The 17,654-nt window shown below is 46.7% G+C and overlaps 1 protein-coding gene across 1 annotated transcript in view; it reads left to right on the top strand.

Annotated features, from left to right (window-relative positions):
* Nucleotides 1–17,654, top strand: part of PCM1 (pericentriolar material 1) — a 1,078,029-nt gene that overhangs the window by 743,805 nt on the left and 316,570 nt on the right.

The following is a 17,654-nucleotide window of genomic DNA, read 5'->3' as shown; positions in this document are numbered from 1 at the left end:
CCACCTGCCTTAAGACCTTAGCCTGCCTTTGACCTCATCTGACCTCCGGTACCTGAGCCCTGCTTTGTTGACCATTCCTCGGACTAACCTGGATCTTGACCTTTGCCTGCCTGCCCTCGTCTCCAGATTCTCGCTCTGTTCCTTGCCTTGTCATCACCAACTCTGTTCTGGTTCTCCGTGTTCCAACCAGCAGCCACCTTTGAACCCGATCGCGCTCCCCCTGTCTCCGTGGGCATACTGGACTTTCATTCTCTCAGACCCTGCGAGGCCCTAAGTCCAAGCGGCCTGGGTCCTTGCGGGCTCCTCCCGGGGGAACCTCGGGCTTCCAGTGGTGAAGCTCTTCCCAGCCTCTGTCTCCTCCAGTGCTCCACCCCCTGGGGGCAGTTACCTCCTGTTCCCTTTCAGGAGGCATTCCATCTCTGCCCAGGACAAGGGTCCACCCCCGAGTACAACATAGTGTGGCCGGAGGTCAATTTTAAGTTAAGCATCCTGTTTGTTCCCCCCCCCCCCCATATACAATTCAAGAGATAATTGATTTAAAGATGTTAAATGCAGTTATCCCAGGACAAGCAGGATGTAGTCCTCATATATGGGTGATGTCACTGATGGAGCCCTATCGCGGGAAAACTTCTGTCAAAGTTTCTAGAAACTTTTGACTGGCAGCCTGAGGCTACTGAGCATGCCCAGCATGCCATAATATTCTCTGCCACAGGGGTCTCACTCCAGTCTTCGTTTTTCCGTGCTGCCATTAGCATCGCGGTTCCTGTAGCCCTGTGAGTCTTCTCACACTTCTGACTAAAGTCATTGAAAAATTTTCATTTTCTCCCACATCGGGTCTCATTCTATTTGTCACCGGACGGTGACAAAACTCTTGTAGAATTCTCATTCTCATTGGCAATTTTTCTCAGAAAATTTCATCGACGGACGTCGATGTAAGCATGGCCTTCGGTTTCAAGAAATGCCCTTCTTGTAACCGAACCATGTCGGTAACGGATCCGCATTTAGAATGCGTGATATGTCTTGGAGAAAAGCATGAGATAGCTTCATGCTCCCAGTGTCAGGAAATGACCCCAAAGGTTCAAAAGCTTCAACGCGAAAAGATGGCATCTCTCTTTCATTTACAACAAATTCCATTGCCATCGGCATCGACAAAATCCTCTCCAATAGGAGGTACCAAAAAATTCCTGATAAAAAAGAAACACGTCGAGGGATCCGGAGATGCCACTTCACCGACCGCGTCCATGTCATCGACAAGGTCAGTGATAGAACCGAGGGTAAAACACAAACATCGACATCGTCGACCCTCGGAGTCCCCGTCGATTCGGTCTTCCAGTGAACCGTCCACAAAGCGCCAAAAATCTTCCGATGCCGCCTCAACACCATCGTTACCAGCATCCACTACGCCAGACTTAACATCCCTTATTCAGAAAATAGTGAGGGAAGCTTTACAAAAGCAAGTTCCAGCACCATTACCAATGCCGGCGTCATCGCCGATGCTGACGCCACGTCGATGCCGGCGATTCTGCCAATGCCGACGACATAGTCGATGCCAGCGGTTCCACCAATGCAGACGACATTGTCCATGACAGCGGTTCTGTCGATGCCGACCACATCGTCCATACCAGTGGTTCCGCCGATGCAGACGACATTGTCCATGCCAGCGGTTCCACCGATACCGACGACATAGTCGATGCCGACGGTGGCACCGATGACAATAACATCGCCAATTGAGCCCATAATGAAATCAATCTCGATGCCTACCTTTATGCAAAACATTTTAATAACTTCTTCAACATCATCGAGGCCTTTTTCCTCTATTCCTATTTCCCAGTTTTCCTTTTTAACATCGACCATTCCATCGACATCGGAGACGATGTCTATCTATACTATGGCGCCCACCATACCACCATCGAAGAAATCAAAGCTTAAGTCATCGACTAAACATAAATCATCGATGACCAGACAACTTCCAACCTCAGCTGAAACTGCATTACATGATATCTTAACTAAAAATTATCATGACTTGCTATCCTCATTACCATCTTGCCCAGAATTAGAGCAAGACAAGGATTTTTCATCAGAAGAACCAATGCCAGGACCCTCGGGTATTTCCCCTCCACCCAAAGTTCGGCCTCCTCAACAGACACCTCAATATGACACTTGGTCTGACACAGACACTGAACCTTCCTCAGAGGACTTCATGTCAGACCCCCTCCACTTCCTGCAACAAAACAGTCTCCTCCGGAGGACCTTTCCTTTCCAATTTTCATTCAGGAAATGGCGGATTCTATCCCTTTCCAAATACATACACAAGATGCAAGACAGCAGACTTTGGAGATCCTCCAATTTGTGGATCCCCCAAAACACACTATGGCTATTCCTGTCCACGACATTCTTTTACAACTGCAGCAACAACTATGAGAACACCCATGTACAATCCCTGCAGTCAATAGGAGGATAGAATCAACTTACCTCATGCAACCCACATCTGGATACCAAAAAACTCAACTACCCCACCATTCTGTCGTAGTAGAATCGGCACAAAAGAAATCCAGGAGGACAAAAACTCATTCCTCAATGCCTCCAGGGAAAGATAATAGATTTCTTAACCTATTGGGGCGCAAGGTTTTCCAAGGGTCAATGCTGAATTCTAAGATCTCAGCATATCATTTATATATGACCCAGTACCAGAGGAACCTCTGGAAACAAATTGAAGAATTTATACCACATCTTCCCACACAGTACCAGGAACCTGCGCAATATATTATAAATAAAGGTTTGGATGCAGGAAAGCACGAGGTTAGAGTGGCCTATGACAGCTATGATACAGCCTCTAGAGTAGCTGCATCTGGTATCGCCGCCAGATGCTGGGCCTGGCTTAAAGTGTCTGATTTACGACCTGAAGTACAGGACAAACTTGTCGATCTGCCCTGCCAGGGAGATAATTTATTTGGCTCTAAAGTGCAGGAAGTAGTTTCCCAGCTGAGAGATCACACAGAAACCTTACGACAGTTGTCCTCACTTCCACACGACTCTACTCATACAGCCAGATGGCCTCCACGTAGAGATTCCAGACGTCCTTTTTATAGACAACGGAAATACTATCCTACCTCAACTAGGGCACGACAGCCTAGGTCTCAACAGAGACCGCAACAAAGACAACAAAGGACAACAAGACCTCCGCCAGCTCCACAAACTGGCCCGGCACCGGTTTTTGAAGATATATCCAGAGAACAAGGCCTCTACATCAATCCTCACTCAGAAATACCAGTGGGAGGCAGACTTTCCAAATTTTACATCAACTGGACAAAAATCACATTGGACCAGTGGGTCCTCTCCATAATACACTAAGGATACCAACTCAATTTCAATTCAATTCCTCCAGATTTTCCACCGAAACACTGTCATCTCAGCGAAGATCACACTCTTCAACTTCAACTAGAATTATCCACCCTTCTGAGGACCAGGGCTGTAGAGCGAGTCCCCTGGGCTCAGCAGGGCAGAGGTTTCTATTCCCATTATTTCCTCATTCTAAAGAAAACTGGAGGTCTACGTCCTATCCTAGACCTCAGAAATCTCAACAAATTTCTAAAGAAAGAAAAGTTCAGGATGGTATCCCTAGGAACCATACTTCCACTTCTTCAAAAAGGGGATTGGCTTTGTCCTCTGGATCTCCAAGATGCTTATGCTCATATCCCAATATTCCCTCCTCATATCCCAATATTCCCTCCTCATCGCAAGTATCTGCGCTTTATGGTAGGTCATCAACATTTCCAATACAGAGTTCTGCCATTCAGCCTCACCTGTGCTCCCAGGGTATTCACCAAATGTCTGGCAGTCATAGCAGCACACTTGCACAAGGAAAGTGTTCATGTCTTTCCATATCTAGACGACTGGCTCATCAGAAGTCATTCTCAAGAAGGTGTGTTAACTTCTTTAGAACTCACAATTACCCTCCTTCACAACATGGGATTTCTTATCAATTATCCAAAATCCCATCTTCTTCCTTCTCAGTGCCTTCAATTCATAGCAGAATTGAACACCATCCTCGCAAAAGCCTTTCTTCCCAACAATCGGGCAGAAACTCTTTCTCTGTTGGCAAACTTGATTCACTCAAAGAAAACTGTCACAGCTCATCAACTTCAAACGCTGTTGGCTCACATGGCATCCACAGTTCAACTAACTCCTATGGCAAGGCTTGCCATGCGAATAACTCAGTGGACTTTAAAATCACAATGGATCTAAGCCATTCAACCACAGAGTTTTCCAGTTCAAATCACACACCAACTATGCTCCTCTCTACTTTGGTGGCTGAACAAAGACAATTTGCGCAAGGGCCTACCCTTCCAGCAACCAGTCCCACAGATCACGTTAACTACAGATGCATCCACCTTAGGTTGGGGAGCCCACATAAACAATTTCCAAACCCAAGGTACTTGGACAAAACTCAAAGCAACTTTTCAAATCAACTTCCTAGAGCTTCGAGCTATACGTTATGCGCTACATGCGTTCAAGGACTGCCTTTCACACAAAACTGTGCTCATCCAAACGGACAACACAGTAGCCATGTGGTACATCAACAAGCAGGGAGGTACGGGCTCATATCTCGTTTGTCAAGAAGCCGCTCAGATTTGGCGTTGAGCCCTGAACCACTCAATGCTCCTTCGGGCCACTTATCTAGCAGGCATTCACAATGTACTGGTGGATCGACTCAGTCATCAGTTCCAACCACATGAATGGTCCCTGGATTCCTCAGTAGCGACCAGGATATTTCAACGTTGGGGACAACCAACAATAGATCTCTTTGCGTCACATCTGAATCACAAAGTGGACGAATACTGTTCTCTGCACAAATGGAAGAACCAGCCAGCCAAGGACGCTTTTGCTCGCCCTTGGAACTCAGGCCTACTCTATGCGTATCCTCCAATACCACTCATAACCAAAACTCTTGTAAAGCTACAGCATGACAAGGGGACCATGATACTCATAGCCCCCTATTGGCCTCGTCAGGTATGGTTTCCCACACTTCTCGACCTTTCAGTCAGGGATCCCATTCGTCTGAGAGTAACTCCCACTCTCATAATTCAGGATCAGGGTCGGTTGCGACATCCCAACCTCCAATCCCTATCCCTGACAGCATGGATGTTGAAAGCCTGATTATACAACAACTTAATCTTTCCAAAGACGTATCTCAAGTACTTCTAGCTTCACGGAAACCTCCCGCTAGAAAAAATTATTACTCTAAATGGAAGAGATTTACTCTGTGGTGCAAGGAAAAGAACATAGATCCTTTCACGTGCCCCACCACTTCTCTTCTAGACTATTTATACCATCTTTCAGACTCTGGTCTCCAGACCTCATCTGTAAGAGTACATTTAAGTGCAATTTCTGCTTACCATAACAAAATAGAAAATGCACCAATCTCCACGCAACCTCTCGTCACCAGATTCATGAGAGACTTAACTCACCGTAAACCACCAATCACAGCATGGGACCTGAACTTGGTTTTAACAAGACTGATGCGTTCTCCCTTTGAACCCATAGACTCTTGTGATCTTAAATTCCTCACATGGAAGACTATCTTCCTCATAGCCATTACATCAGCTAGGAGAGTCAGTGAACTACAAGCACTTGTCACGTACGAACCCTACACAAAATTCCTACATGACAGGGTAGTTCTGTGAACACATCCAAAATTCCTCCCCAAGGTAGTTACGGAATTCCACTTGAACCAATCCATAGTTTTATCCACATTCTTCCCAAGGCCCCATTCTCACCAAGGAGAACGGGCTTTACATACCTTAGACTGTAAACGTGCTCTATCATTTTATTTAAACCGCACTGCAGTCCACAGGAAATCCAATCAACTTTTTGTTTCTTATGATCCAAACAAACCAGGTAAAGCAGTGGGTAAACATACTCTAACCAATTGGCTAGCAGACTGCATACAGTTTTGCTATGAAAAAGCAGGCCTTCCTCTCCAAGGGCGAGTAAAGGCACACTCAGTAAGAGCAATGTCAACCTCAGTAGCATACTATCGTGCAGTGCCAATCATTGACATATGTAAAGCAGCAACATGGAGTTCTCTTCACACCTTTGCAGCTCATTATTCTTTGGACAAAGAAGGACGACAAGATTCAGCCTATGGACAATCTGTCTTAAAGAACTTGTTTCCAGTGTAAACCCAACTCCTTCCACAACCAACCTGCTATGATCTTCGGCTGACTCATTTCAACAACAATACTTCACTGTTGCCGCAATACAAAATGACTCAGCCTCTAGCTTGCTAATCACCCATATGTGAGGACTAGCATCCTGCTTGTCCTGGGATAAAGCAAAATTGCTTACCTTGTAATAGGTGTTATCCCAGGACAGCAGGATGTAGTCCTCACGAAACCCACCCACCACTCCGCGGAGTTGGGTCTCAGATTTTCTTATTTTATTTTTGCTAAAGCTCATTGCTACATACGAGACTGGAGTGAGACCCCTGTGGCAGAGAATATTATGGCATGCTGGGCATGCTCAGTAGCCTCAGGCTCCCAGTCAAAAGGTTCCTAAAACTTTGACAGAAGTTTTCCCGCGATAGGGCTCCATCAGTGACGTCACCCATATGTGAGGACTACATCCTGCTGTCCTGGGATAACACCTATTACAAGGTAAGCAATTTTGCTCTCTCAATGTTCCCCATTTCTACATGGAAACAGATCCAACTCTGAGGTCCATTATAGCAGCAGTACACAAGGGAGAGTTCTTAGCATCTCTTGCCTTGACAGAGGCATATCTGCACATAGTCATCAGGCCGGAGCACCAGAGACTCTCCCAGGACAAGCAGGATGGTAGTCCTCACATGTGGGTGTCGTCACTGGATGGAGCCCTATCTCTGAAAACTTTTTTGTCAAAGTTTCTAGAACTTTTGACTGACACACTGAGCATGCCCAGGATGCCATGATCCCTCAAGCCACAGGGGTCTCCCTTCAGTCTCCTTTTTTTTCCATGCTGCAGTTTGCCTCGCTGTTAGGAGCTCTGTGAGAATCCTCACACATTTTCCTCACGGAAAAACGTCTTATTTTACCTCAGAAAAACATTCCCTCTTAGGGGTCTTCCATCGGAAAGCTTTTTCCATCATTCGGTGAGTAAAAATTTAATCCCAGGTCAATTCCCGCTGCCACCCGCAGGCCATTGACTATTTTTGGGCTACAACCTTTGCCATTATGGAAACAGGTTTCCATAAATGTCCGGAATGCCTCCGAACCATGTCTATTACCGATGCACATCATGCCTGTGTGCTCTACCTTTGCTCATCACAAAACATCTCTACCTGCCCAAGTTGTGCCCAGATGAATCCGAGGGGAAGGCGGGCTAGCCTTGACAAGATGGAAACCCTGTTTAAAATTCAACTGATTCCATCGACATCCACCCAATCGTCACAGACAGGATCATCGAAAATGTTAGTAGTAAAGCCTAGCCGTGAGCACCAGGGCAGCAGTGACAGTCTGTCTCTGACTCCATCTAAGTCATCGACTGCATCTACCTTTGCGAAGAGGGAACGGGTCGAGGAGTTAACACCCTCTACACCCGAACTGCCAAGGCGCTCCCCACTGATATCAGTGACGGGTACTGAGCCCCCACAGGTCCCTGTGGAGGTGCCAGTAGCGCCTAGCCTGCCACCCCCTGTAGCTGCGATGCCTACCCCAGCTTTCAGGGCGGAACTGGATGGTTTTATCCGCCAGCCAGTGCTCGATGCTCTCAGAGACCTACAGCCACCGGTGCCGGCCCCCAACACCGGAGCCATCGATATTTGCACCATTTCTAACCAGGCTGGATACTCTTATTGGTGCCCTTCCAATGCAGCCGGCACCATCGATTCCAAAGCAACCGGCACAACTTCTGAAAGCCCCGATTCCCATTCCCGGGTCTTCAGACGAAGAGGGCACGGCTTCCAGTTCCATTTCATCGATGCCTGAACCAATGCCTGGCCCATCAGGGCTCTCGGGACCGAGAGCCCCACGCTTTCCATTGATGCCACCGAAGCCTGCATTGATGCCATTCCACCATCCATTGAGGCCATCGAAGGATCCATCGGTGCCAACACGTCCTACAGCACCAACCTTCTTCCCTCCTTCAGGATCTTGAATAGAGACCTTTTCTGACACATGGGAAGATGTGGACACCGACACTTCCACGGAGGATATTTTGTCGGAACCATCTCCTCTGGAGGAAAGGAGAAAATCTCCCCCAGAAGACCTCTTCTTTGCCAATCTTGTTAGGGAGATGTCAGAGACAATTCCCTTTGATCTCATTACGGAGGAGGACACAAGGCACAAGACATTGGAAGTTCTCCAATTTGTTGACGCTCCAAAAGAAGTTGTAGCAATTCCAGTACACGAGGTACTAGTAGATCTACAGCATCGTCTTTGGAAGCATCCTTGTGCTGTTCCACCAGTGAATAAAAGGACAGATGCCACCTATCTTATCCAACACATTCCTGTGTTCCAAAAACCACAACTACCTCATCAGTCAGTGGTTGAATCTGCACAAAAGAAATCCAGAAGACTGCGACAACACTCTTTTACTCCTTCCGGCAAAGATAAAAAATTCCTGGACATGTTAGGTCGCAAAATCGTTCAAATGTCTATGCTGGTGTCACGAATGGCAGCATACCAACTTTACAATGCACAGTATCAGAGGAATCTGTGGAATGGAAAATGTCATAATGCCTCTATATCGCTCCATGGTGAGACCGCACCTTGAATACTGTGTACAATTCTGGTCGCCGCATCTCAAAAAAGATATAGTTGCAATGGAGAAGGTACAGAGAAGGGCAACCAAAATGATAAAGGGGATGGAACAGCTCCCCTATGAGGAAAGGCTGAAGAGGTTAGGGCTGTTCAGCTTTGAGAAGAGACGGCTGAGGGGGGGGTATGATAGAGGTCTTTAAGATCATGAGAGGTCTTGAACGAGTAGATGTGACTCTGTTATTTACACTTTCGAATAATAGAAGGACTAGGGGGCATTCCATGAAGTTAGCAAGTAGCACATTTAAGCCTAATCGGAGAAAATTCTTTTTCACTCAACGCACAATAAAGCTCTGGAATTTGTTGCCAGAGGATGTGGTTAGTGCAGTTAGTGTAGCTGGGTTCAAGAAAGGTTTGGATAAGTTCTTGGAGGAGAAGTCCATTAATGGCTATTAATCAATTATACTTAGGGAATAGCCACTGCTATTAATTGCATCAGTAGCATGGGCTCTTCTTAGTGTTTGGGTAATTGCCAGGTTCTTGTGGCCTGGTTTTGGCCTCTGTTGGAAACAGGATGCTGGGCTTGATGGACCCTTGGTCTGACCCAGCATGGCAATTTCATATGTTCAAAATGTAGCCGATTCTCTTCTTCAACAACAGCAAGATACCCTCAATGCCATATTACACAAAGGCCTTGAAGCTGGTAAACATGAGGTTTGTGCAGCTTATGATTCCTTTGAGACAGCTTCTTGTATGTCAGCGACAGGAATCAGTGCCAGGAGATGAGCCTGGCTAAAAGCTCCTCTGACCTGTGACCTGAAATCCAGGATAGATTTGCAGATTCACTATGCACTGGTGAAAATCTCTTCGGTGACAAGATACAGGACGCAGTGGCTCAATTGAAAGACCACAGTAGTAACTACCAAGGCCCCTTCCTCTACTAGAAGATCATCCAGAAGGGTCCCTAAGAAACCATTTTATCGCTCACGCAGATACTACCCACCTGCATCTCATGTGAGAACATCTAGGCCATCTCAGAGAGGACATCCTCGACAGCCTGAAACATCCAGACCTCAGCCTCCTCCACAAACAGGCCAAGCATCTGGGTTTTGAAACCTTTCCAGAGAACAGTAGCCCCTCCATAAATCCGGAACCAGATTTACCAGTGGGAGTTAGAATTCATCACTACATAACCAATTGGCTAAACATTACCACAGACCAATGGGTTATTTCCATCATAACTCAAGGATACCATCTAAACTTTCTTACGGTACCCCAGGATTCACCGCTCAATCCTCTGTGGATACAAAAAGATCACACAGGTCTTGTAGAATCAGAACTGTCCACCCTTCTGAGCGCCAGTGCCGTGAAACCTGTTCCCCGAGCACAGCAGGGCAGAGGGTTCTACCCTGCTATTTCCTCATTCCAAAGAAATCAGGCGGCCTCCTTCCCATCTTAGGCCTCCGCAATCTCAACAAATTTCTACAAAAGAAAAATTCAGGATGGTGTCCTTGAGCACCATGCTTCCTCTTCTACAAAAAGGAGATTGGCACTGTTCTCTGGATCTTCAGGACGCTTACGCTCACATTCCAATCTTCCCACATCACCGCAAGTATCTGCGCTTCCTAGTGGGGCATCAACATTTCCAATACCCAGTTCTGCCTTTTGGCACCCCGTGTATTTACCAAATGCCTAGCTGTTGCTGCGGCCTATCTATACAGGAAAAGCATACATGTCTTTCCTTACCTAGACAACTGGCTAAGCAAGGAGCTCTCGACGCTCTCAAGCTCACTATCCAATTGCTACACTCGTTGGGATTTCTCATCAACTACCAAAAATCTCACCTAACTCCAACTCACCTCCTAACTTTCATCGGAGCAAATTTGGACACCACAGTAGCAAAGGCCTTCCTACCCCATGACCGCGCAGACACACTCTCCAACCTGGCTACGTCTCTGCCCTCCAAACAAACAGCGTCAGCCCATCAATTCCTAACATTGCTGGGACACATGGCTTCCACGGTCCACGTCACTCCTATGGCCAGATTGGCCATGAGAATAACTCAATAGACTCTGAAATCTCAAATGGCTCCAAGCCAGTCAACCACTTTCATCCCGGATTCAAGTAAACCACCAGTTACGTCTCTCGCTTCTCTGGTGGACGAACAAGGTCAACTTATTAATAGGTCAACCTTTTCAGCAACCAGTTCCACAAATAACTTTGACCACAGACGCACCACCTTGGGTTGGGGGGCACATGTCAACGACCTCCAAACTCAAGGTAGTTGGACACAACTCGAAGTGACATTTCAGATCAACTTCCTAGAGCTTCGAGTTATTCGTTATGTGCTATATGCGTTCCAGGACTGACTTCACACAAGATTGTTCTCATAAAAACAGACAACACAGTTGCAATGTGGTACTTGAACAAGCAGAGCAGCACAGGCTCTTATCTCCTATGCCAAGAAGCCGCGCAGATCTGGGATTGGGCCCTTGCACACTCAATGTATCTATGGGCCACCTATCTGGCAGGCATACAGAACGTAGTAGCAGATCGCCTCAGCAGACAGTTCCATCCCCATGAGTGGTCTCTGGATCCAGTGGTAACAACCAAACTCTTCCACACCTGGGGTCAACCAACAATAGACCTCTTTGCATCCGAACTGAATCACAAAGTGGACAACTTCTGCTCCCTGCACAGGCAACACAATATATTGACAATGGATGCCTTTGCTCGCCCCTGGAACAAAGGCCTCCTATACGCGTATCCCCCGATACCGCTCATAGCCAAAACTCTCGTGAAGCTATGACAGGACAAGGGGCAATGATACTCATAGCCCCGTATTGGCCTCGACAAGTATGGTTTCCCATGCTTCTCGACCTCTCGATCAGAGAACCAATTGGCCTTGGCACAGTGCCCACACTCAGAACTAAGGCATGTTACGCTATCCGAACCTTCGGACCCTATCTCTCACTGCCTGGAAGTTGAAAGCTTGATCCTACAACCGCTCAACCTTTCAACTGATGTCTCTCAAGTGCTTGTAGCTTCACGAAAGCCTTCCACATGAAAATCCTATCTTTCTAAGTGGAAACGGTTTACCATATGGTGCACACAAAAAGGTTTAGATCCTTTCTCCTGCCCCATTCCATCTCTGGCACCTTTCAGTCTCTGGTCTCCAGACTTCCTCGGTGAAGGTACACCTGAGTGCCATCTCAGCATACCACAAGGGAGTAGGGGATGCTCCGGTAACAGCGCAACCCCTTGTCAGTAGGTTTATGAGGGGCTTACTACAACTTAAGCCCCCTCTACGGCCACCAGTCACTGAGTGGGACCTAAATGTAGTACTTACAAAGCTCATGCGCTCCCCGTTTGAGCCTTTCAACTCCTGCAATGTTAAATTTCTCACATGGAAAGTTCTTTCCTAGTAGCCATTACATCTGCTCGAAGGGTTAGTGAGTTACAAGCACTTGTCACATACTCACCCTACACAAGGTTCCTATATGACCGAGTACTCTGTATTCATCCTAAGTTCCTTTCCAAGGTGGTTACTGATTTCCACTTGAATCAGTCTATAGTCTTGCCCACATTTTTCCCAAGGTCTCACTCTCACCAGGGCGAGAGGGCTCTACACACCTTGGACTGTAAGCAGGCACTTGCCTTTTACTTTGACCGCACTGCAGTCCATAGAAAATCCACCCAACTCTTTGTTTCTTTTGACAAAAACAAAGTGGGAGCTCCATAAGAACATAAGAAATTGCCATGCTGGGTCAGACCAAGGGTCCATCAAGCCTTTGCCCAGCCTCACAGACCTGCACCGCACCTGTGGGGGTGTATCCTATTTCCAGCCAGGCACCCCATGCCACTATGAAGAGGCCACAATCCTTCTACAAAAGTGGAGACAGGGCTTCTTGCAAAGATACAGAATCAGGTATAGATTCAAATTGCTTTTCTTTGGATGTTCCCTGTGGTGTTTCTGCCCCAGTATCTCTAATCACCCCTGATCCTGTGCAGATGTTTTTTCTGTACCATCTGCCAGATTCTGTTGAAAATGTCAGTGTTTCCCAGGATATATGCCTCCAGATAGAGCCTACCCAATTTGCATTGCACCCAAGTCAGCTTCCCGGAAAACCATGGACCACCCAGACATAAGAAAATGCAGCAAGCAAAATCCTCAACTTCCATATGTAGAGGCAAAGCCTGCGCCCAGATCCAGTCCAGGTTTTCTGAAACCAGTTGCTAACCCGGTGCCTGCCATGCAAATTCTAGATTCTGTCAACACAGGAGCTGTCTTTCCAAAATTATCCAGTATGGTCTCCCTGAAAAGATAGCTAACTCCATTACAGCCACAAACCTCAAATACAAAGAATTAACATCAGCACCTGTATAGATAACTTCTGTTTTAACAGCCTGCACAGCTCCCTCAAGAAACAGAGGATTCAAGCATAATCTACCACTTGGATTTGAAATCCTTACCAGAAAAGACAGCCAGTCCCTGATTACAGTACTCCTGCTGTTCTTCTGCTTCAGTCTCAGGTGAAAGATTCTCTGAAACAGAGGACTGATTGACTCAGCCAGAACTGAACAATCACCAAGTGCCAGGAAGCAGCTGCTAATGAGACCTGCCATGGCTCACAGGAAAGCGGCACGTATCTTTGCTGGCCCTGTTCTAAGTATACAAGCTTCAGAAACTGACTTTAATCCTCCTGCACAAGAGCCGCTTCCAGTTTTTCTTCCTGCTGTAACTGCAGTATTGCCTTTAGGAAAGTCTTGTGCCACTGTGCTGTCATCCTGCCAGGTGGCAACACCTTTAAAGACCTGTACAAAATCTCCACTCCACCTGAAGTCCTGCCGGTCACAGCCATGCCTCCACTGTTGAAGGACCCCATTCCTACTGAACTGGTCCAGAAGAGACATTCTACCCCAAAGGAGCCTACCACTCCAGATGTCAAGTGCCCACACGGGGGCGCTGTCCCAGATGCCAAACTCCAGAAGGGAAGTGCTGTCCCAGATGCCATGTGCTCACAAGGCGGTGCTGTCCCAGATGCCAAGCGCCTACAAGGAGGTGCTCTCCCAAATGCCATGCGCCCACAGGGAGGCACCATTATAGATGTTAGGTGCTCACAAGGAGGAACCATCCCAAATGCCAAGCACCAGGAAGGGGGTGCTATTCCAGATGCTAAGCACCAGGGAAGTGCTGCCCCAATGTCCCAGATGTCCAATTCCAGGAAGGTGCAGTCCCAGACGTTCAGCGCCCAGGGGGAGGCAGTGTTCCAGACACCGAGCACCCTGAAGCCCAGTTCTAATGAAATGCCCTGTGCAAGAGGTCCAGCTCTAGTGAGATGCCAAATCCACAGACCATCCTCAAAGAAAGTCTTGAGTCCTCAGTCCAGCCCAAGAGATGCTCCAAACCTGCCACCCAGTCTCAAAGGAATTTGGAACCCACCCTCCAGTCTCCTCATGATACTACCTTGGCCACCCTGCACCAAAGGAATTCTAGTCCAGCTCCTCAGATGTCCAGAAACCTTAATTCTCAGCATTAGTATCGGGGAGTTTCTGGGCCCATGCTTTGAGGCCCAAGAATCCTTGACTTAGCACTTCTGTTCTTAAACCTGATTCTGCACCTTCAGGCCACCAAAGCGCTGGTCCAAGTCCATGGCCTCAGAGAGACTCTTGAGCTCAGAACTTTGTTTCAGAGGGACCCAGCACAGCACCTTCGGTTCTCAGGAAAATCTGGATTCCTCTGACTACCTTCTAAACCAGTGTCTCCCAACCCTATCTTGGGGACTCCCCAGCCAGTTGAGTTTTCAGGATATCCACAATGAATATGCATGAGGGAAAATTTGTATGTTATGGAGGCAGTGCATGATTTAGGGGACATTAACTGCAGGCAGCGAGTACAGATAAGGAAAGACCTTGCAGAATTGGCTGCCATATTCAGCAATACTTGTATACTATGGTCAGATATTATGCGTAAAAAAAAAAGGAGCGATTCAAAGCTTTGGAAGCAAGGCTGTAAGAAAGTGAACTGGAAGATTGGGGGATGGAGCCACACCCTGGGGGGGCTAACATTTTGCATGATTGGGCTAACAACCAGTGCAAGGGGTTTAAAGGAAGGATCAAATTCACCTATCCGATATATACCTAGACATAATTAAACAACTATTAAACCAAATGGAACTAGTAATCAACATTGAAAAAACAGAATTTATACATCTTGAACGAAAAAACATCGAAAGAATTCAAAATCCCATTCGACTTAAAAATGACAAATCAGTAGAGTTAACTGATAAAGCTAGAAACCTAGGAGTAATTATAGACACGGAACTGAGCCTTAAGCAACACATATCAATAAAAGCAAGAGAAGGCTACGCCAAACTAATGGTCCTTAGAAGACTAAAACCCTTATTAAATCAGGAACACTTTCATACAGTACTACAAGCTTTAATATTTGCCAGCATGGACTACTGTAACACACTTTTCCTAGGATTACCATACACCACTATCAGACCACTGCAAATACTACAGAACTCAGCTGCCAGAATACTTACTGGTAAAGGCAGAAGAGATCATATCACCCAAACACTTGCAGATTTACACTGGCTCCCAATAGAACAGAGAACTCAATTTAAAACACTATGCACAGTTCATAAGCTAATAAATGACGAAAATTCTGACTGGCTAAACACCGCATTACGACTACATGTTTCCTCAAAGAAACCTCAGATCGGCCAATAAAGCTCTGCTAACCATACCCTCAGTCAAAACAGCAAAGTTGACCCAAGTTAGAGAGAGAGCACTATCTTTGGCAGGACCATTATTATGGAACACATTACCACTGGAATTAAGACTAATGAAAGAACTAAAACTCTTCAAAAAAGGCTTAAAAACATGGCTCTTCAAAAAAGCATTTCACAGTGAGGTAGCGGAATAACACATACACAAAGCAGGAAGTCACCAAGAAAAAGTGGAATTACTTATTTTTGTTATTTTCTCACAATTAAGTATTAAATTAGAAAGACAGTTAATAGTAAATGGTAACCACACCCATTCCCATTTAGAGTATATTTTTGAACTATGTAACCGTATAATAATGGCACCCTATGGATAACTTAGAAACCTCATATTTGTGCCTAACTGTAAACCGTTGTGATGGTGCTCTACTATACGACGGTATAGAAATGTTTTAAATAAATAAATATAGTAATACCTGTTCAGCAATGAGCTACAGGAGGCTTTGGAAGGCACATTGCATATTGCAGGAGCGATTTAATGATAGGGGTGTGGGGAGGGCACGAGTCAAGTATAACACTGCCTCATGCCTACAACAGGGTACCTGAGCCGGTGTGCATTTTATTGCTGGATATGTTTGTTACACTCACCTTCAAGGTTGGCGGTAGACAAATTATTTACTTATTTATTTGAATTTCTATACCGATATTAGTAGGGACATCATATCGGTTTACATCAAAAACAAAAAGATTGGAAATTGCATAAAACAGGGTGGTGGGGAGGGAGAGATAGGAACTGTGAGAGCGAAGATTGGGAAGTACATAGGAATTAGGCTACTCAGAAACAAATGAGAGCCACAAAAGTTCATATTGAGCATAAAATTTGTAAAACAAAAGGAACTTTGTACAAAGGTTCAGGGTGAGTTTGCATGAGAGGGTTCAGATATGTTTGCATGGAGGTGAATGGGGTGATATTATTCTTGGTTGGCATGTTTGAATAGCCAGGTTTTCAAGTTGGCTCTGAATTTAGAGGTGCAAGTCTCAGCCTGAGATTGGGGGGGTAGAGAATTCCAGAGAGTGGGTCCAGCAATAGATAGGGCTCGTTCCCTTGTGGAGGTAAGGTGTGCTTTTTTTAGTGAGGGTACATGGAGGGTACCATTGCTGGAGGCTGTGGTGGATTTGTTAGATCGTAAGGGGCAGAATGGCTCAAAGAGCCAGTTTGAGTTGTGTGTGTGAATAGCTTTGTGGGTTAATGTTAGGATTTTGTATACGATGCGAGAGGGGATAGGAAGCCAATGCAAGTTCTTGAGGAGGGGTGTAATATGGTAATATTTGCAGGCATTTGAGATGGTTCTCGCTACTGCATTCTGCAGCATTTGGAATGGTTTTATTGTAGAGTAGGGGAGGCCAAGGAAGAGGGAGTTACAGTAGTCCATTTTTGCTGTGAGGGTGGCCTGGATGACGGTGCGAAAATCACTGGGATGGAGTAAGGGTTTTAATTTCTTCATTACATTAAATTAACAGCTGCAAGGCCTTATTTCATGTGTACATGGCTGATAATACAACAAAGATGAGGGCATGGTAAAGCCACAGAGGGGACCCCATGCTCGATAATGCGCCAGGTGTTGCGGTCCCGACCGCTTCCCTTCTGTTAGGGCCCAAGCCCGCCTACCTCCGCTTCAGGGATCACTGCATTCCGCCCGCTCCGGACCCCCGGGGGCTTCTCTCACTCCACGTGGCAGCCGCCATTACATGCCTGCTTCCCTTCAGTCTCGCGCTCCCAGCTCCCGGCTCCCGGAAGCCTGGCCCCGCCCGTGCTGCTGACCTCACGCCCAAGCCCCGATATAACCGGCACTCAAACTCTCTCTCATCGCCTTGCAACGAGGTTCACAACCCCATGTTGTTCTTAGTTGCGTTCCTGGTGATCTCCACGTTGCCTGCTTCTGACTCCGGTTTGCCTTTGACTCCGCTTCGGCCTGCTTCTGACTCCGGTTTGCCTTTGACTCCGCTTCAGCCTGCTGCCTGCCGCTGACTCCGGTTTGCCTTTGACTCCGCTTCAGCCTGCTGCCTGCCTCTGACTCCGGTTTGCCTTTGACTCCGCTTCAGCCTGCCTCTGACTCCGGTTTGCTTCTGACTCCGCTTCAGCCCGCTGCCTGCCTCTGACTCCGGTTTGCTTCCGACTCCGCTTCAG

Source organism: Rhinatrema bivittatum, chromosome 1 (assembly GCF_901001135.1).
Source record: "Rhinatrema bivittatum chromosome 1, aRhiBiv1.1, whole genome shotgun sequence".
Lineage (NCBI taxonomy): Eukaryota > Metazoa > Chordata > Amphibia > Gymnophiona > Rhinatrematidae > Rhinatrema > Rhinatrema bivittatum.
The sequence above is the reverse complement of the archived record's forward strand: the minus strand, read 5'-3'. Positions and strand labels throughout refer to the sequence as shown.